A 22,417-nucleotide genomic window follows, 5' to 3' on the forward strand; every position below is an offset into this window, starting at 1 on the left:
TTTGCACTGTATGCTGTTCCTGGTTCCTCTCTTGTGCTCTGTTTCCTGGCTGCTTTGAGCTGAGCAGCTTTCCTCTGTTATGCCTTTCCAACATGATGTTCTGCCTCACCTCAGACCCAGAGCAATGGAACTGGCCAACCATGACTGAATCTCTGAAACCGTGAGCCCAAATAAACTTTACCTCCTCTGAATTGCTCATCAGTTATTTTGGTAACAAGTATAAAAAGCTGACTAACCCAACACTATGTCCACCATAGCTTCCACTCTCATGGAGCCATATATTTTGAACAATTTTCCTTATCGATAAATATATAGTTATTTAATTGATTTAAAGAGGAGCACAATATTTCATTACGGATACCTATCCATTATTGAGGAATATTTACATTATATAAAGTTTTATAAAATGTGTTTTTCCAATTGCAAGTATATTGTAATAAATTCAATTGTAATTATATTTAACTTGTGCAACAATATTCACTGGAGAAATTTCAGAGCCATACCTTGATATTATTACTTTTAATACTGTTAAAGTACAATATAAAACACTACATGAAGAAGAGCAATCTGTAGTTTTTCTATCCTTTCTAGCTCATTAATGTATCTCTAAATATCCATCCCCTAATCATAATGAAAACAATAAAATAATCTGTATTTTAAAAACTATGAAAGAAAATATTAGTGGAGAGTGTACAGTTAAAACTACTTCATTAAAAACTGACAAATGATTACTTGCAATTAAGGTCTTTCATCTGGTAATAATCCATTTATTCCTAAGAAAAAGGGAAGAAAAAAATTAAAAATCAATTCATTATGTTCCAAATAGAACAAAAGAAGGGAATGAGGAAAACAATATATTGTGTGAATGTGTGTGTGTGTGTGTGTGTGTGAGAGAGAGAGAGAGAGAGAGAGAGAGAGAGAGAGAGAGAGAGACAGAGAGAGAGAGAGATGTCTGATATAAAAGGATGACCTGATCCAGTTTTGTGTTTCTGTTTTTTTGTGTGGTTATTGTGCTGCTTTTGGTTTAGTCAGACTCCATACTCCAATTAAGGTTCCCGACCGTGATATAGAATAACAGTATTTCATCATTCAACCACTGCTTAAACAGAATGTCACTTTAGTCTGTCACTGGCTATACTTCAAAATGTCAGGGTTACCTCAACTATTTAAAGGGAGTCTTTAGAGCACTTTGCAGATTCTGGGCAGAATCACACAATGAAGGTTTTGCCCAGATTGAAAAAGACAGAGAAGACAGTGCTATTTTTATCTCTTGCTATTTTCTATTTTTGCTGATAACCTTCCTACTCAGTGTTTCTCTCCTCTGAAGAAACCTCTGAATAGGTTACATGTGCTCATATTACACTACAGCATTTCCTCCTTGTCCAAGATTAGTGTTGCTGATTTTAGTTGAATAATAGTAATGATACTACCACAAAAGGGTTAACTGCAGAAAAGCTAAGCAGCCATTAAAAAATTTCAATCCACATTAAGGTGACTAAAACGACAATGTCTAGGAATCTAATTAGAAGACCAAATATTCTAAAGTATGCTTATTTAGTTCAATGTATGAATTAAATCCCATACTTAAGAAAGGGACAGAGGTTATTTCAAAATCTGAATATCTGAAGTTCAAAGTATTGGACTGATATCAAAACATCTTACACCATGAAAAGGAAGTTTTCATATTTCCATCTTGACTATAATGAAGCAAACTAAAATAGAGATAAATATCCAACTGTTAAAGATGCTGATACATTAAGAAGCCTGAGGGGCACAATTAAAATGTAACAATTACATTAATACAAGTAATATTTCTTATAGTTGACAATTAAAGCTAGAGAGTCAGCACACTTATTTCCTCCTGCAGCTTGGAGCAAAGACCATGAAAATTTGTTATTAGCACTGATCTTGAAGTCAGTTAATACAGAGTCCATACCCAAGGAACTGCATTGCATTGGAGCTCCCCACAGAACAATGGGGTGCCTGATTACTGCTCTGGCATGTCACTGACTAGAAACTCAAACATGCAGAGATTTTTCAAATCCCCAGAGCTACGAATTTTAGCAGCTTTGTCAAATAGAAGATTCTTTACTTAAGGGTTGCAGGAATACTGTGGTCCTGAGGGAAAAACAAAGAGCCTTCAAGGAGATGGAAGGCTGAACTGATCACTGATTGCTAACAGCAGTGCTCACCAACAGCATGGCTGACACAGCTCACCTTGGCCAGCAGTTTACTTCCTTTAACTAAATCATACCAAAAGTCAATAAAAACGAGGGCTTATCCCTGTAAAAAATGAGCTCATTATTATCAACTATACTCTTATAGTAAAAAATTAAGAAGAAGCTCGATAAGAAAATTGAAATTTATCACCATCAAAAAAGAATATGACCTCCAGAAATAAGCATATCATAATGGAGAATTCTATGCTTCAGAAGGTGAAAAAATAAACCATGATAATGAAACAAAAGCTACAAGAATTATTCAGCATTCCTGTGATCTTTGTTTTACAAAAAGACATCAAGACTAGAGTCACATATAAAATTATATATTCATCCATTAACATTTTTTTCAATAATTTCATTAGATCTTATTTATAAAGAATGAAAGATGACTAATTTCCATAATCTTTTAACTTAGATATTATTCATAATCTTCCATTAAAGGGTGATAATATAACTATGACTAATATAATATGGAGCATGTATATTATTAGATATTCAGCATTTGAAAAAATTAATAAATGTATGTAAAGTGTGTGGATTCATATTTTATGTTTATATTGCATATATACATACATACATATGGTATATTTACATATAGCCTTAGTGTTCTACAGTAGTAAGTTAAATCTGGAATTTATAAATATTGAAGGTATTAGCCTCTCGATGAAAAGTGGACAAATACAATTCTATTTGTAGTAAAATTCTATTAGACCCACTCATTTCAAATATTTTAGAATAAGGCTGGCTTGACAATTTTCAACTTCTTTCCCCAAAAATAACAGAACTTGCTAAGGAATCTTAAAGTGGAAAACACTATTATCAAAGCAATATATTTAAATTTCCCTCAAACTTTATTGGCTTGTGAGTTTCACATGTAGGACACAGGAGTGGCTTTTCATAGAAAATAATCCTAAAAGGAAGAGGTGGGATGGGGGAGAAAAGAGGAAGAGGGGAAAAAGAAAGAAAAGTACAAATAAAATCAAGCAATAGCTTCATTCCTTATATCAAGGTCCTTCTTCAGGACCCTTAGGAAGCAGTTTCTCTTTCTGACTTCTCTCTTACTCTCCTTCTTTCTCTCTTTCTCTGCCTCTCTCTCTCCCTTTCTACCTCTCTCCCTGCCTTTGAACTTCCTGTTGTGATATGAAGCTGTGATGATCCATCCTTTCAAATCCGAGAGAAGAAATCAGTAAGGATTAATTGCAGATGGAAGTTGGATCTTGGTTTTTCAACTCTTTCAATGCTGAGTCAGGCCATGCCTTGAGATAACCCTCTCTGACATTTTTTGTGTGAACTAAGAAAATGAATGCTTGAGCCAATTTAGGTTGAATATTCCACTAGCTGCTAAATGAACACACTGTTTTCCTGACTTATCTCTCGGTGCTGAAAGCAAAAATCTTTTTGCTGCAGAGTGCTGATTACAGAGCCTGAACTCTAAAAAGCTGAGGACTATTAATTACATCATTCCATTTTTCTCCTTTTGCATATTGACCTGCAGGTCTCAACTCCTCCTTGAGCTGCTATGTAGTTAATATATCAATTCAGCTTAGAAATGGCAAATTATATACTTATATTGTCATCACTCCTCAAAATGAGTACTAATTTACTTTCAGCTCAAATGAATTCTTTCCAAGAAGTACTGGTGATCCTTCTAACTATTACTCCATACAACAAAGATCTGTATTTGTATTATGTGCCAGAAATTAGTTTGAAAGAGCTACACTTCCTACCCTCAATAAGTACTATATTTCACAGACAGTATATAGGGAGAGACAAAATAGAAAAAAAAAAAAAATCAAAACAAAACTAAATTTTTTTAAAAGTTGTTTTCTTTTCGTATTTCAAAGGCTGGTCCTTTTCTCTTTCATGAATCTCAAAACCCAGAAGTAACAAATATTAACATTAAAATGTAAACACCAAAATACAGGCAATTACTATAAAAATGAAACTAGTTCCTTTCTATTGCTACATATAAATATTTAGTGCTTTACAGTCACATTCTAAAACTAATAGATTGGTTTGTTTATTTGCGTCAATAACAATTAAACCCAGTACATTGCACATGCTAGGTGAATACTCTAACACTGAGCTACATGCCCTGCACTTTTTAAATTTTGAGACAAAGTCCCATTAAGTTTTCTGGGCTAGACTCAATCTTTACATCCTCCTCCTCAGCCTCCCAAGTAACTGGAATTACAGGTATGCACCACCATCGCATCTGACTTTTCTAAAATCAATATTTATTATTATATGGACATATAAATTCATTTATTCAATCAACACCTCCTGAGAATACACTTGGTAACAAAGGTGACAAAGATCTCTCAAATTTTGTCTTCATTTTAAAGTGCCCTTGACTCCCTTTAATACAGATACTTTGGAGAAAATTATTTATTCCATGTTTTTAAATTGTAATAGTACAGATAACATGTAGGATTGAAGAAGTTTGATTTCTCCAACATCACTGGAAATTTTCAGTCATTAATACATAAATTGATTCATCCATTTTTATCTCTGTTAAACAATATGTACTATAGTCATATATCGATATAGGCTATAGATACTCATATAGATGTTCAATTTTCAATTAAAACACTAAAGAAGAAATAGAACTCCTAAAGAGACAAGTATGGATGACAATAAGTTAACAAAATTAATCTATAAAAATATAAATTCGTTTCCCCTTTCCAAAACAAGAAAGTTACTCATTTTCCTCTCTCATTCTCCACAAAGCTAAATGGTGCATAAGCAATTTCTTTTCAAAGCCTTTACCTAGTTTTCATGTTTACTATCATATATTGTTTCATTTCTTCAAAAGATCCTACCAACTGAATAACTTCAAAACCATAAACAAACTGGATTGGTCGGGTCCATCAGATAAATGATACTATGATTGTTTTTTTAGTTTTCCTAACCATGTTCTAAGTACTATATATTACTTGAGATACTGCTTTCAAGATATTATCCCGTTAGTTTAACAATATTTAGGTATTCTAGACCTATACCAAGATTGCTTATGTTTAATTTATTAAAGAAAATGTATAGATTTATCTAGAAATAAAAATATTGCTTTGATATTTCTTAACAGATCTTTTCAGTCCTCTCAACAGAATAAATCACAAAGATATTTTTAAAGCAATCAATCTATTCTAAACAAATATAACAGTCTAGTTTATAAAATATAAGGATATTTATTATTAAATGGAGCAATTGTACCATACATAATAACATATTTGCTGTTATTCTTTACATACAATTGTGATTTTCTTACTTTCAACATATCTTAATAGGAATTTCTAAAATTGTTTTGAGTATTCCATTATTGGTCAGTCAACATATGAAGGGCTGGGAATTCATTATTTCACCTTCTGGTCATAAGCTGTTGAAATGGACAACATTAGCCCTATTCTACAGATAAAGATATTGATCCACATTTTGCTATGAAAATAATTTTTATATATATTGTCATATGTAACAGATGGAATTCCACACCTGGTTATATCTAAATTCACTAGAATTTTTAAATAATTGACCCAACATATATAACCTAATATATAACTCTAAACTCATAGTAAGAAATAACAGAAAGAACCATTAATAAAATAATTAATATTCAATGTAATCTAGACAGATTTTCAAACCTACAATTACAAAATATCTTTGAAGGAAATATATAGATGAATAAAAAATGCATTTCCACATATCTCCTCACAAATATCTCTTACTAAAAGTGAAAATACTGAAGCCTACTATACTCTTCTCTAGTGATATTTTTGCAATTATTTTGCAAATAAATTATAATCAGAAAGTTATAAAATCATTATAATTGTACTGCCCCATGGCCTATACTCTGTACCTCATTATAACTGCAAAAGTACATCAATGTCCTATAGAGTAATTTGATACATAAATGAGACCATTATTAAATAAAATGAGGTGTGTGTGAAGTCCCAGAATAAACTAATTGTACAATTTAGATTTAATTTACAGAAGAAATGGATAGTAAATATGAATCACTAAAATATAATTAGAAGGTAAAATGAAATCTTGGAGAAATGAAAAAAAAATGTTACACTGAAACAAAATTCCAAATGCAACTTGAAGAAAAGCTTGGGCTGAAATGAGTGGCATGACCTCTCGCACAAGAGAACAACTCTTTCTGAGGAAGCTTCTCCAGTGCCCGATAAGTCGTTACATCAGAAGATCGACAAGTGGAAATTAAGATCATGTACATTCAGCCATGTTACAAAACATCCTAGAAAAGTACCTACTGTGGAATAAGCAAACACTTGTAAAGGTTTAAGGAAGACAATATTATGCTTCAAAAGTAAATGAATCATAGAACAAGTATGTCTAGATACAGAGGAATTTCAGCATGCATTTATCGCAACTATATATATATATATATATATGCACACACATATATAGTATATTGTATATGTATACATATGTTAATATGCGTATATATTGATATGGGTAAGATCTTCTTCCAAAAGAGGTATTGTGACCCGCTATGTTCCAATACCCAGGGTGGGTGTCTCAGTTATCTTCTTCTACCCTTTAACACTGTTGCTTAAAGTAGTAGTCATTTTATTTGATTGTGATCTGACAGTCAACTATTTGGACTGGCCCTCCGTTGGTCTGATCTGGGGCCACTCATTGAAATATAATTATCTCTAGGCTCAGTTATGTCTGGATGGTCTCAAGTGGTTTCATGGATATGTCTGGCAACTGGTGCTGGCTATCATCTGGATCACTTAACTTCAGCAAAGGCATATGGACTTCTCAGCTAAACAGTAACAACCTTCAGGCAGAAGGGAAGCTACATAGTCCTTGGAGGGTAAGGCCTGGAACTTAGACCGATCATTTTGCCACACTCATGGCTCAAAGCAAGTAATGAAATCAGTTTTAGGGAGAAAGGAAACAAACATCTATCTATTCTCCAGGAGAATTACATGGAATTTATAGTTATTTGGGATTCACCACAGAAATAAGAAAATAGATCACAGTTGAAAACACATCATAGGGTTTATTCTTGAAAAGATCAGTCCTGACAACAGGTACATCTAGAATTAAGAACCGATTTTGATAGACCATAATCAGGCCACTCTATTTTCAAAATCATGGCATTAATTCAGGTTGAGGAAAGGAGTTTGTCAAACATGAAACACTCGTTAAGGACTGCAACAGGCTGCATGAATTACATGGCAAAGGAATAAGAGGGAAGTAGAACACAGTGCCTGGTTAGAGCCAGTATTTTAAAGACAGACAGCGATCTCTAAATTCTGTTCCATCCTAACACTGAAACATTCTGATTTCTCTATACTAGAAAAAACAGTAAAAGAAACAATAGCTTTTTGTAATTAAATACTAAATACAAACATCATCAAAATTCCCTAGTGGGCAACCATACATCTTTTTAGAGACTTCCAAGTACAAAATATGGTAGTTCATAGAATACCATAAAGGGCAAAATAAATTAAGTATATGATGTATATTTAGAGAATATTCATCATTCATGAAGGAGGATAAAAACACACACAAGTAATAATCAAATAAAACAGTCAAAAGAAGTGAGACATGAGAGAAGTTGTCTAAGCATAGCAGCTATAACATCTTTAGAATCAGAAATATTTGGATTTTGATAATATTCACAGGATCTATTAGTTGCATGATAATAGGTAAGTAAAATAAACTTCTCTGAACCTTAATACTTTCCTCTAAAAACTGAAGACCACCATGACTTGCATAAGTTAAGGAAAAGAAGAAACTAACAGTGACTGGCAGAGTATCTTCTCATAAAACAATGAGGATGAGGATATGATGATGCTGATGATGCCGATCATCAGCATCCATTATGTATTATCAGATATATTAGGATGCTTCAGTGCCTTCCTCACAAAAAACTTGGAAGGAAAGCCCATGTACTCAGTGGAGGTCTTAGATGTTCACTCAGCTCTGCACTCTCATTTAGAAACACACCTAATGATCTTGTCATTTTGATTAAGTTCCTATTAGAGAGTTTGAAAGAACAATAGGAAAACTAACAAAATGTATCTATATGAGAACAAAAAATTTTATCTAGAAAAGCAAAAAGAGAAAGAAGGGACAAATGAAGCATCAGCATAAACTGCCTTTAATGTATCATTTATCAGTCCCTGAGGGATTTCTGCAATCACAAACACATGTAATGATGACAAAGAGTAATTAAGAAAAGGTTAATTATGTTTGACTTGGTGTCAATTTTGACAACTATTTGCATTCATATTAAATGTAAAACTTTAAATAATCATTTTTAAGCATAACACCTAAAAATAGTAACATTCAAGATTATGGATAGTGTCTCTTAGACTTGTTCTTCAAGAACCAGAGTAAAAGAGATTTACTGTCATTTCCTCCTGACTTGGTAGAATTCAGGCAACTTCATATGAAGCCTGAGAAAACTGCTAGGAGCCTAAATTGTCAGTTCTATTATAAAAAGAGGAGTTAACACAAATAAGTGAATATTCTAGCAATTAATCACCTTGGTTAAGGGTAAATTAAGAGGCAAACATGGAAGAAAGTCATCAAGACTGATTCGTTACTATGATTGCCTCTCCGAAAGAATATTTGTTTCTCACTCTAGGTTGAAGTTGTCCCAGAGTGGCATCTATACCATTTTGATTTTTGTGTCTCAAAGGGGAAATGTTTAGCAGAATATCTAAGTATGCATTAAACAACAAATATAAAATTCATTGAAGGAATTAAAGAATGAGCCTTGAAACATTCTTGGCTGCTCAAAAAGTTCATGATATAGTCAGTCACTACAGGGATGAGGTGAAATTTTTACTCTGTGTATTGATTCATTTCCTTGTTCTTCATGCTCATTGTAAGCAACATTATTACAATTTATAAGTTAGTTTTCTCTCAGTTTTTAGTGGGAAATTTATAATTAATTCAGTCATTATAAGTAAATCAGATAATTTGAATGTTGAGAGAGTAGTCTCAAATATCCTCACTAGTGTCTAGACTTAGAAAGGCAAACACTTTTAATCTTGTTACCAAACTTGGATTGACCAGTTGTATCATCTTTTAGATGTATGTTAAGGACTCCAATGTTCTTAGGTAGAAAAAAGGTAGTGGTCAAATCCTAACATCTGATAAGAGTGCAAGATGGAATGGGTTTTAGTCTGCTTTTTGTGCTGTTTCAACTGAAAGACCCAACCAGCACAATTGTAGAGGAGGAAAGGTTTTTTGAGAACTCATGGTTTCAGAGATTTTAGTCCACAGAAGGCAGGCTCCATTTCTAGGGGCTGGAGTTGAGGCTGAACATCGTAGCGGAAGAGTGTGGCAGAGGGAAGCAGCTCACATGGTGGTCAAGGAGCTGAGAGATTTCATATGCTAGATACAAAATATATACCCCATAACCATGCCCCCAATGAACCACTTCCTCCAGCCTTGCCCCACCAGCCTCCAATTACCACCCAGTTAATCGCATCAGGGATTTATTTGCTGATTAGGTTAAATCTATAACAATCATTTCTCCTCCAAATCTTCTTGCATTGTCTCTCACGCGAGCTTTTGGGAGACATCTCACATTCAAACTATGAGTGTTACAAAATCTGCTTCTTTTCTCTGCTCTTAAAACAAGGAAACAGTAGCCCTACTCATTTCTATATTAGTCAACCCACATGGGTTGTTGGCGTTGGTATCATGCTTCAAAGAAAAATGGGGAAAAAGAACCAGAAAGTGTCAGAAATGGGCCATGTTGGGGACTAATTCTAGCTAACTTTTTTTAAGCATAAAAGGTAAAAGGTCTGAAATAATAACACATAGAAAATTGTCTCTAACCAGTTTAAGTCCAGGATATGTTTAATGGTTAAACAGGAATTGCGGGTGGGGCATCTCAAGTCGTACTCCAAGTAATAATACTAGAATTGGACTTACTGTGTACCACTTCCTCCCACATTAAAGTCAGTTGGAAACTATAGGATGCCAGAAGGTGGCTCGACCTAAAAGATAAAATCATAATAATACACCTACACAAAAATGGAGTAATCTACTATAGGTGAAGTGACTTTGATCACTGAAGGCACTTGAGCTTAATCAAGATGACCACTTGGTAGGCATGCTTCAGAGGAAATATAAGATTGAATACACATCAGGAAGACTTACTAGTTTCACAATTCCAGGCTCACCAGATGTAAAAATAAATTTTAATGTTAATGTCTTTGGGTAAGTCATGTACTGTGTGGTGTGTCACAGATCATACATCCAGTGATTTCTCAAACCCAAGAAAATTCTCAACTTTGCACCATCTGTATGGACTCTGAAGATATTGGTTTATTTGAGTCCTGATCTGAATGAGTTTTAGTATTGTTTGGAACTCTGAAGTTCTATGATCCCAAACATAGAATTTCAAGCCATCTACTTATCATCTCCTTTAGAATTATTTATTCATGCTCTTGCCAGTTAATGACAAGATGATAAAGATGACAATGATGATGATCATAATGACAGCTAAGTACCTAATACACTGAATCACTGAGACCTCCAGACAGTCCTGTGACATATCTTATCATTAACCTCAATTTGCTGCTGAAGAAACTGAGGCTCAAAAAGATTAAAAGACTTGTTCAAGGTACACAGAGCTGAGACACAGGTGTATAGAAAACCAAAATTCAAGCTTCTAATCACTGTGAAATACAAACCTCACAAAATATGACCACGGTTTCCTAATTTCCCTTTTCTCCTCTACATAAAATGTAAAATAAAACATCAAAGCATTAAACACCAAAATAGGATAAAGTATGAGTTATTTTAAGCTTATACACTTATTTATGTCTTTCATACAACTAAGAAAATAAGCTCTCTGAGGTCAGAATTCAATGTCCAGTCTTCAATTGCTTAACTACATGACAGGTGAACAGTCAATACTTGGTAAGTATCCCATATAATTAGTATTTAAGAACCCACACTTTTAATTTAAAATTAAGCATATTTCTATTGAATATGACATTGCAAATTAAAATATCTGTTGTAGTGATACCATGACATCTGTCCACATAGAATAAAGCATATGCACTATGCACTGTAGTGTTCAGTATGATAATAGAAATTATATACATTTTAATATTGCTATCCAAATACCTAAACCCTAATAAAAAAATTAATGCACAAAAATCACTTAGCAACCTGGCCAGTCTTTGCACTATAGGCAAAAAACAAAAAGGGACCTAATTAATAAGAAAAATACCACAGTCTGTACTTCTAATGGCTATGAAAAGGGTAGCCTTCAAGAGTGTACAGGTGATATGCTTTCTGTAGTAAGCCACTTTAATGAAAATCTCCTGTGACTTTGCAGGTCATTGCACTATGATTCATGAAAATCCTATTTGAATACAGTATATGAGGTTGGGGAGACAGAGCATGTGCTTAGCATGCACAAAGTCCTTCATTGGTTTTGAGAAGTCAAAAGAGAAAGGGATCCAGAAAACAAGTGAAGTGGGTCCTTCAGGGCTCTTTTTCACTTTCTCAGAAGAGACTCACAGGGTAAAGTGGAATACAGTAGGATAAACAGCATGCTTTGGCATTTTCTTCACTAAATATACTAGTTCTGATTGAATATAGATTGAACTTGTTAGTTTTCTTTCAGTCTTTTTCTAGGTATGCAGAAATTATTCCCAGAGTTTGTTAAAAGTATCCTTTAACTTTAATCATTGATTTTATTACTTCTGTTCTGAAGTCATTTTTGTTGTGAACACTAAAACAGATTCAATTTTCTTTCAGAATTCTGCATTTTCACAAGATTATAACATCAATTCCAAAATACTTCACTGAAAGTTTAAAAATATAGATATTTAAAATTTAATTTATATTGTTATGGTTTAGGTGTTAGGTATCCCCCAAAAGTTCATGTGTGAGATAATGAAGAAGTTTTAGAGGTGAAAGGATTGGGTTACCAGAGCCTTAACCCAGTGTGTTCATCCCCTGATAAGGATTAATGGAGAGGTAACTGTAGGCAGGGCAGGGTATGGATGGAGGAGGTAGATCCCAGGGGTTATACTCCTTTGAGGTAGGTATGCCTTTTGTGCACAATGCTTAGTCTCTCTCTCTGCTTCCTGGTGCCATGTTCCCAGCTGCTCTCCTCTGCCACAATCTTCTGTCATAATTTTCTGCCTCATCTCAGGTTCTAAGGAATAGAACTGGCTGTCTAAGGACTCAGGCCTCTGAAACTGTGAAGGCCAAATGAACTTTTCCTCCTCTAATTGTTCTTGTCAGGTATCTTGGTCACAGTAGCAAAAAAATATGCATATATATCATATATGTGTACATATATATGGACACATGTATATATACATATAAATGTGTGTATATATTATTTTTAATACATTTTTGTGAGCATATATATGTATATACACATATATATATTCACAGAGCAAATGCAGGAATAGTGTGTTTTAAGATGTGATAGATTTCTTTTGTAAGAATATATAAAACCCTCAAAATGGTCAATTGGCATTTTCCTCCAATGTAGCCATGTGACTTAACGAATAATAGCTATCAAAGATAATTTCTGAGAAACACTACAAATATGGTTGTGGTTTAAATAATAGTCTTTTCATGTACTTTATATCAGTAAAATGATAGTGCATTTATATAACCATGTAATTCCATTGTAATTTTCTATCACTTGTTAACCATCTTCATAATTACTGTTAAATTATGATATAGTTCAGTGAAAAGCATTCTTCTGTCAGAACAGTATCTATTAGAACACGATGATATAAAAACTTAAAAGTAGCATTAACTATCTCTGAATTAAATTCTTCTATCTTCTGTTACACTTACTAGGGGTTTCATAATATCATACAATTTATGGTGATAGAGCATAATAAAGATGGTTCACCTCTAACCAGAATAGCTCAATAATTATAAACATAATTTCACCATGCGCACACCATGTAATGGACAAATTATACTGCCTTGGGTCTAAATAGTCCTCAATGATTGAAGGATGCCATAGGAATAAAAATGTGAGCTTTAGAAGCAGAATAAGTAGATTCATTCTCAAGGTTTATTGAACAAGGCAGAACTATGAACACGTGTATCACTGGAATGATTTAGCAAATTCACCCATTAGTCATGTATTCTAGGGAGTCACACACCAATGAGGCCTAAATTTGTATCTTTACTTTACAATGAAACATAAAACTTAGAACTGATTATATGAAAAATCTGAAATGTGGTATCAATAGTTTCCATTCATAAATAAACAGAATAAAATAATTGGAACAATATTATCATGTAAGTTACTTACCACTTTTAGAATGTTTCAAATAACTTTCTAACTTCTTATTGCAACATGGGCAAAAATACTATCAATGTTATTTACTATAAATTTCTTCCTAAATAACTGAGTCGTTGTTACATAGTAATTTCACATACCTGCATAAACACTGTTACAAGTTGCAAATATCTCACCCTAACCACCTAAGGACACAGCAACAATATTAACAGAAAGCAAGATCCTAATTTCACCAGCAAGAAAACTCAGCAAAACTACCAAGCCAAAAGTGTTTCAAGCAGCAAGAGGAAACAGCTCTAGCTTAAATGAACACAGGCAAATGATGCTCATTCAGGAATATAAAAGGTAGATTTAACATATGATGGACATTTAAACACCAGTGTCATAACCAGACTGCTTTACTGCCAAGAATCCATTAATGGTAGAAAAGACAAAAATAATTGGAGAGGGAATAAGGGTGGGGCAATTATCCCTCAGATGACTATAGCTCCTGCTATCCTTCTTGAGTAAAAGGAAAGAAATTACTTCTGGCTGGTACCAGATATATACCTTGATGAACTCCTCCCCAAATGAACCAGCACAGGAACGTCATATTTCAAAACTGAATGCATATACCATTATATATTTATGAAGGAAAAGGGGTCTGTGAAGCATAGAATATTAGTATTGCTCAAGGTCATTCTTTTCTTAAAAAGAGAAAGGAAAAAATGACTAAAAGAAATCTTCTAGGGATAGGAATAAAGTGAAAACTTGCACCTGATTATCTGCCCATTTCTGTTCCCATGAGTGTCCTGACTTTCCTATTGTTTTTTCCCTCTTAATAGTGCCCAAAAGAGGGCTTACAGGGAGAAAGCATTTGCTGGGAAATCCCTCATCAATTCCTGACAGTCTTAACCCATCAGTGAGCCAGGCCCATTCTGTGTATAGATAATGCTTAACAAGGCAAATAGATTCAAATCTCCAAACTGGCTTGCTTCTACACAAGGGAGAAGGAAAGAGTGGTAGAAATCTCCATTTTTATTTATTTATTTATTTATTTATTTATTTATTTATCTATTTATTTTTATTTTGGGGGAACTTCTATAAGTGAAACCCTCTGCTCTGTTTGGTTATGACATTTAACCTAAGTCCAATCTACATCAAGGAATGAATTTTAAGTTTGAATCACAACAAAAACTATATTTAGTCTTCTGAACATTCAACATCAAGTTTAATGTATTTGTTTTTCCATCCCGATGGATGAGTACATAAAGACCAGAACAAACTTGCAAAAGATTGAATTCTTGGTGGAAAAAAAGGCCAAAAGGAAGTGAAATGAAGGAGATATAGGGAAAACACCTCATTTTCTAAGTACACATATTCTTCACCAGCATTCCTTTAGTTTTAGTTACCCTTTAGATAGACATTATTTATTTGCTAACAAATATTATGAGTATGGTTTCATTTCTAGTGCAATAATACTCTAGGAAAATTTAAGGGACAAAGACATGTCCTTGTCAGATGGTTTAGCACACACGAGTCAGCCTTCTGTCTAAAATTTTCTGAGTAATAGAAGAATTACACAGCTATTAGCTAAAAGAGAAAATAAAATGAAGAATAGAGGGTGAATATCTACTCCCAGTTCCTCCCAAATCCCTAGTTATTTTTAGTTTATTTAGCTTACCTACACTCTTTTTTTTTTTTTTTCCCCCTAATGCAGGCAATACCATTTTTTTTTTCCTTGAGTCCTCAAGGGTGGAGTGTAGACCTGCTGTTCTTGTTAAGTGCAGGTACCCTCTGTATTCAGTGTCACACACCAAGCCTGTATGAAGAGTGGCCCTCAATTCCTTCTGTTTATTGAGTATGGGATGGGGGAGAATAGATTAGTTGATTTTAAAGTAGTGCTCCAACTGAAGGTAAAACAAGGATATAAAAGACCTGATTAAATCAAGGAGAACACAAAAGGGGAGGAGAAAGAAGAAACAAGTGGAAATCTAGGAAATACACACTTAGATTCTGGTTTTTAATCCTGATAAATCATGCAGTGTTTGAGTATCAAGAAATTTTTGTAGCTAGCATTCATTCTATTTGGTGAATATTCATACTGGCGGTGAGAAGTATTCATACTGGCGGTGGGGAATTTTGCAGGTGTACCCAGTTGGACACCACCGCCCTCCTGGAACCTCTCCTCACTCCCTTCTCCCACATTCAGGCAGCCACCTCAGCGCTGATGTGCCTGCTGCCTGCCAGGGGCACTCAGAGCTCTCCCGCCCCGCCCCAAGAAAGTGTCAAAGCCGACCCGGCAGCTGCAGTGGCAGAGCCCAGCCCCCAAAGCCCGCTGCATACATGGCCTTGTAGCACCACCAGCCTGTGAGGGCTGCAGCAGCAGCCTATCCCAGACTCCAGAGAAGGAGTTGGGGACTTCAGCGCGCAGAGACAACTAGATCAGCTATGGGCCAGATCGTAGTCTGCAAATGCCATCATATGGATATCTATAGAAACGCAAAGAATGGAGGAAAATCAAGCAGCACCTCTACACGTTCTAAATGGCTTTAGCAAAGAAAACCCCCCAGAGCAACCCCAATCACTGCCTCCTGGAGCAGGGCCCCTCCAGGTCCGTCGGGCCAGACCTCCTCTGAGTGCAGCTTAGCAGGCAGCTCGCGAAAGCGGGAGACAAATGAGCACTCCTTAGCTGAATTATTCAGACCATCTTCGCTATGGAATAAAACATTGATGAGACTACTTTGGAAGTGCTCTATCTTGTTAATTCTAATGCCCTGGAGAAGGGAGTGAAATTTTCTGTAGGGGACAGAAGTAGAGGAGATGGGGAAAGGAAATGAGAGAAATAGGGTCCAAGGGTAAGGGGCTTTGGGAGTTAACTAAATTTGTTATGTCTCAGTCAGCCACGTATTTCCATTTTAACACATTAGACCCAATATGTTAATTAGGCAGTGTCAAATCCACCTGCTCCTTGTAAGTCAAGACACTGGAAAGAATTTCCAAAACACCTATACAAAAACAAACACGCGGACACAACTGAAATAATGCAGCTGGGGATGGTGCTGAGTGGTGGTTATGATTTTAGCCTCATTTTCCTAGATATAAAAATGACTTATTTCATGGATTTATTCTGCTACATAAAAGCGAATCCCGGCAGTTAAGCAAGCACCATATCTCAACACACACCCATGACAATGAATTCCCTTCCCATGCAAAGCAAGTTTCAAGAAAACTCCATTTCGGATCAAAGTCCCCAGATGTGTAATTTACAACTACTAAAAGGATCTGGCGAGCCTGTGTACAACAAGGAAAGGAAAACAACCAGAGGTAGAAAAGGGTAAAAAAAAAAAAAAAAAAAAAAAAAAAGTCTTTAGCTGAAATGATGGGTGGAAACCCAAACACCCTTTCACACTCCACAATGTGGGAAGGGTTGGATACCAAATGGTCCGTGGCAACCATAGCCTGAAGGAAACACGAAATTTTAATCCCTGGTATCTTCAGACAGGTTCAACATGCCTAGTTCTCAGAAAATATCCTTAGGGTGGAGCTATCCATATTCCCTTAGCTTTCACTATCAGATTAAGTGCTCAGGTATAGATTTATGTTCCAACCACCAGAAATTGTATTACCACATCATAGAGCAGGCGCCCTTGGATACGCAGCCTTTCCTAATGATTTTCAAAACATTAATAAGTAAAGTAGCCTGCAATGCAGATAAGACACTAGAAACAAGAGCAGAAGGAAACTGGGTGAGGCGGTTAGCGGTTTGCTTGTTACCTGGTGCCTCTAGGGGGAAAGGCGGTCATAAGAGGACTTTCTGCCCGCAGGTACAATCCCGACAAGGTGGCTCCAGGTGGCTTTCACAGTCTTACGTGGATCTTGCTCCTCACTTCGCTGCCTTTTGCCATAGCTCAGCACCCGCATCCTAGGGAGTCCGAGAGGTGGCTCAAGCCACTGCCGCCGCTGCCCGCAGGTCGTGCTGGGTGGGGGATCCGCGCGGATCGCCCCATGAAACCCGCGGCTCCGCGCCCGGGGAGCGGGCAGAGGCAGGGCGGCTGTGCACGCACACACAGAAACACTCTCACACACACTCACACACTCGTATTCGGGAGCGCGCGCACTCACACTTGTTCTCGCACACCCAACACCGCACGGAGAGGGAGAAACAAGGAGGAAACTGGTCCTTCTCAAGATCAGCTTCGAAACCCACCAGACAGCAAAGACAGCGTTCTCGTTTTCTCATAGCCCTTTGATCACGTTTCCTTCAAGTTCTTCTCCAGACCAATTCCTTGTAATTCAGGAGCTGGTGACATTTTGGTGGGGAGGAGGGAGCCTGGAAAGGGCTGTGGACGAGTCCGGGATTTTGTTAAGCAGTTTTAAAAGCAATCCTCATTACCTTGTTTGTATAGTAAACCAGCTTGGAGGGCTGAACTTTTGGCTTCAAATGCTGTGGACCGAAACGTACATATCCTTCTGGCTAACACAGGAAAGTCTAGATGCACCGAAACAAGACAGCTGCAAGACCCTCTCTTGACCTTGTGATGTACCTGGAAGCTGGTTAATACTGCCGCTTGCCAAGCCTCTGGGTAAAGTGATCCACACACCTGGCTCTACAACCCAGCAGCCGCTCCGAATCCAGCCAGGAAAATGGGTCTGGACGTCTTCTGCGCTCTGCAAGAACCCGGGCATGGAGGGGCATCACCGAGTTAACACATTTGCTTCTGGGCAGTCGGATAAAAGACAGTCAAATGCATGAGATAGGCGCGCGCACATACACACGCGCACACACACACGCACACGCACACGCAGCTAACTGGAAAGCGGCTTACAAAACACTAGAGAGATGCCAAGATGACTCTAAAGGCTAAAAAAAAAAAAAAAAAAAAAAAAAAAAAAAAAAAAAAAAAAAAAAAAATTGTCCAGGATCTCGCCGGAAAACGGGAGGGCCAGCAGGGAGGCTTTGAAAGTCTTCTCGGGTCCTTCAGTTCTTCCTCTCTCGCGTGTACGTGTTTTTCCAGAAGGTTTCCTTGGTCTGCCCCACCCCCGTCCAGTTGCGCGCTTTTTATTTATTTTTTTTTTCTTTTCCTGCTATAACCGACCGTAAAAAATGGATTATATGGGTGGGTTGTGCTCACAGCCCAGAGCTCCCCAAAGTCAAGAATCCTAAGGGAGCAGCCAGCTGCGAAGCCATTCACATCCTCGGGGGAAGAAGGAAAAACGCGCAAACACACGCACACACGTCTGCACGCACACACATTCAGTCCTTGGTTCGGGCAGCTATGCACACGCTCACCGCCTCCCTGCGCGCCGCTGTACAAGCGGCACCGGCGCCCCGCCCGTTGGCCAAGGCGCTGGAGGTGAGTCCGCAGCTCAGGCGCGAGACCGGCAGCTGTGGACCAGGGTTGCAGCCGCAGCCCCGGCAGGTCCAAGGGACCCGCTCTCCACTGTGGCTTGTTTGGGTAACAGCGGCCGCCAGGCCTGGAGGAACTGCGCCCTGTGCTGCAGCATGGAGGCGGCGGCGGCGGCGGCGGCGGCGGCGGCTGCGGCGGCGGCGGTGGCGGCGGCAGGCGCGCGGCCGTGAGCCCGGCCCTCGCTGCAGTGACGGGAGCGGCCGCACTGCCCAGACCCGGAGAGTCAGACAACACCCTAGCCGGGGCCTTCGAGCGGCTCTCAGCTTAAGCGCCTAGCAGCCCGATGCGTTTCGAACCGATTTACCACCAGCGCGCAGAGAGGGCCCGCGGAGCGCCGGCAAATCCCCAAGCAGAGGAGGCGCGGGGGCGTTGCAGGCAGGGGGAGGGGAAGCGTTGGAAACCCTGAAAGATAAAAGCGAACTTCCAGGGGCGTCACCAGCCTCTTATGAAAAATGGAGTTTGCTGATCCCCCCACTGCCCCATGGTTATGGAATAAAGAAGTGTCAACGGGTCAGGCTGTGGCTGCTTATGGATTTTCCTCCAGGAAAATCTGAGATGGAGAGCTACTGATTTGTGGTCTCAGTCATCTGAGGCGATCTTCCAGTGTCCCCTTGGTTGTAGGTGGGTGGTTTGCTTACTAATCAGATGGGAGCAGATTCTGAAAAGAACATTTATATTTGAAAATCAGCTCAGCATCAGACATTAAGGAGTGCTGCAGTTGACTACATTTTAGTATGTCAAGCTGAAAGGGAGCCCGATAGTTTTCATAAGCAAAGCCTGGCCAATAAGGTCGCCAGCACCCGAGAAGGGTATAAAGCAGAAAAGAGGTGTGGCGGGAGAAGAGGCTAGAGAGGGCCTTTCCGGGTAGGGAGGGCCCGGGTCCTCGCCTGGTTTTACTCTAGACTCTTGCACGATTGGCGGCATTTCCCCCTGTTATTCTTGCCTTCATGTGCTCTCCAGTCCCCAAAGCCGTAAGTAAAGAAAATACTTCCTTCTAGGAACCCCCTAGTGAAATCACACTGTTCCTTTTAGTTGGAGCGTTGGAACCCTATATTTTTCCTTAAGGGATTCACCATTTCGTGATCTTTGGCCTCTGAACACATCACTCCTCTCAGCTCTGTACCTGACCGGCTCAGACACCAGTCTGGAACCAAAGGGAACAGAGTTGGGAGTATAAAGGGGAAGGTGGCTAATAAGGAAGTAGCTCTTCCTAGCCTACTTGGTGAAGGCACGTTCTGGTAGCCTTTTGGGTTGGGCACGCTCGAATTTCGCTACCAAAAGAGCTCTGCCAAGCTTTACTGTTGTCCTGCGGGTGCACAAGTGCGCACACACTCATTCACATCCACGGGCTCACCCCACGAGCGCGCACGGGCACCCACACGTAATCCAGACCTACACAGCCGCCTCTTTCCGAGAAGAACCCCCAAAGTGGAGTGCTTTAGGTGGAAACTGCCGGCACATCCTCCTTTCTCTCCTCTGTTTCCCTCTCCGTCCCCCTCGACAACCCCCACCCCACGCCCCCGCCCCTGGCTCCCGGTCCAATCCTGGGTTTAGGCATCCGCGCACGCCTTGGGCTGCTTTGTTTCGGAGGAGCAAGGCTAGAATGGGGTTCCCGCCACTCAGCCTCCATCCAAGTCAGCGACGGGCGTGGGGTTCCGGCTTCCAGGGATCTCCGCAGGAGTGTATTCCGCGCGGGATCCGAGTTCAGGATCTGGAGTGACAAATTGCGCATCAGAGAACTAAGCAGTAAGATCCCACACAAATAAACCAAAGGGACACAGCGAACAAATATACCAGCGTACACCACTAAAGTCCAGGAGAGTCTCCACTAAAATCATCAACGCTTTCCCTGTGGTTTCTGTTCCCCGAAGCGGATAATTGAGGTTTCCGAGAAGTCCACGGCGAGTATCTGCAGCGAAATGAGGCTACAGACTTTCGGAGGTACTGGGCGAAAAAGTGCTTCCATCCTTGCTTCACTTTAAACTTGGCAGCTTTGGGGACTTCACTGGAGGGCGGTGGAGTTGCACTAGCCCGGACTACTGACAGATCCAAGTGAGCACTTCCAAGTACTTTAGGATGCGGGGGTGACTCCTTTTCCTTCAGGATTGTCCCACTTGACATTCTTTCCCGCTGAGCTGATAGGAGCCGCTAAAAGTCTAGGATAAAGGTTTTGTAGGTCCCTCTGGGGTCCAACGTAAATACTAAATCAAAAATTCAAAGACCTTGCATTCTTTGCTGAGTAATTTTGCTTTCCATTTTCCTTGTTTTTTTTTTTTTTTTTTTCTTTTTCTTTCTTTTTTCTCCCCCTCTATCTTGTTTGTTTTCGTTTTTATTTTCTAGTGCCTTGCCCGAGGTGAGGAGGGGGCATGCTTAGCCAAGTGGGAGAAGTTGAGAGTTGGGCACAGGACAAAGTTCAATTATGGTACTGAGGTGCTTTTAATTAAGACTGTGGGAGGGGGAAGGGTGGTCTGTTTTAGAAAGATGAAATCAATATTTCATTAATGTGAGGAGTAACACTGCATAACTTTTCAGTGTTCTTTCATGTTGCAAGCCCTACCAGGCTTACAGAAATTTCTTGTTTATTGTAGCCTTCCTGCACAGTAAGCATTACATTGAAAACACTTTTCTCTAATCTTCCCATTTCATGCCTTTTCTAGAAAGCAGTTTGTTCAAAAGTCTGGTACTTTTCACCTTCCAGATAGTGTTAGTTCTTTTCCCTCCTACACAAGCTGATTAGAATTTGCAAAAATAGAGGAAGAAGACAGCTTTGTGTGGTGGGATTGTCTTTAGAAAGTGACAAAACTGTGAAGGCAGGTTACAATCCTCTTTCCCAAAGGAAGCCAGTGCTGTGGGTTCCTTTCTTTTTATTACCCAGCTCCTTGCAGTGAGTCTCTGAAAACTGGTTAGCAAGACCAATTTTTAGTTTGCTGATGTAATTATCCTTGGTAATAGCCAACTCTGAAGTTGGTATACTTTTAAGAGTTTAAACAATTTCTTGTAGAAAAGAGTTCTTCTACACATGGACATGTAAAGATAACTAATTTTTTTTTTCCAATAAATAACTTAGTTTGGCTTGTTTCCTCAAGAATATCTTTTCTGACTTTGATAATTTGTTCCTAAATTCAGTTTATGACAAGTCATTTTCAAAACAATGTCACCTTCCCTTCCCTTCTCTACCAGATCATTTTCTTAAAAATTGAAGACTATAAATGTTGGACTTCTATTTTGCCTGGAAAATCCAGGATTTGAAAAAATATATATAATTTGAGACAATAACTGGAAATGTGAATGTTTTAAAGTTAAAATAATGAAAATTGAAAGATATAATTATTTTGTATTCTTATTTCGCATTAGAATTTCTTCTAAGGTATTATTTAAATTGGAGTTGGTAGTAACATATCTCATAGATTTTCTTATTTATGTGGATTGAAAAATGATATCACTTTAATTTATTCTTTCATTTCATGTATATTTTAAGAAGTTTATTTTAAATTGTAAGTACCTCCAGATATATTGCATCT

At 38.1% G+C, this 22,417-nt stretch overlaps 1 protein-coding gene across 4 annotated transcripts in view; it reads right to left on the reverse strand.

The window, feature by feature from the left end:
- The window catches only part of LRFN5 (leucine rich repeat and fibronectin type III domain containing 5), a 265,401-nt gene extending 247,053 nt beyond the window's left edge, over positions 1–18,348 (reverse strand). For 2 of the 4 annotated variants that reach the window (XM_079119660.1, XM_079119657.1), the window contains exon 1: positions 17,263–18,348. The gene's annotated coding sequence lies outside the window, so the exon portion shown is untranslated. Of the gene's footprint in view, positions 1–10,145; positions 10,211–17,262 lie in introns of all 4 variants that reach the window. The other 2 variants (XM_079119659.1, XM_079119658.1) reach the window with 2 other exon arrangements.
- Positions 18,349–22,417: the final 4,069 nt, after the last annotated feature.

The sequence above is a fragment of the Sciurus vulgaris genome (genome assembly GCF_902686455.1).
Source record: "Sciurus vulgaris genome assembly, chromosome: 2".
NCBI lineage: Eukaryota > Metazoa > Chordata > Mammalia > Rodentia > Sciuridae > Sciurus > Sciurus vulgaris.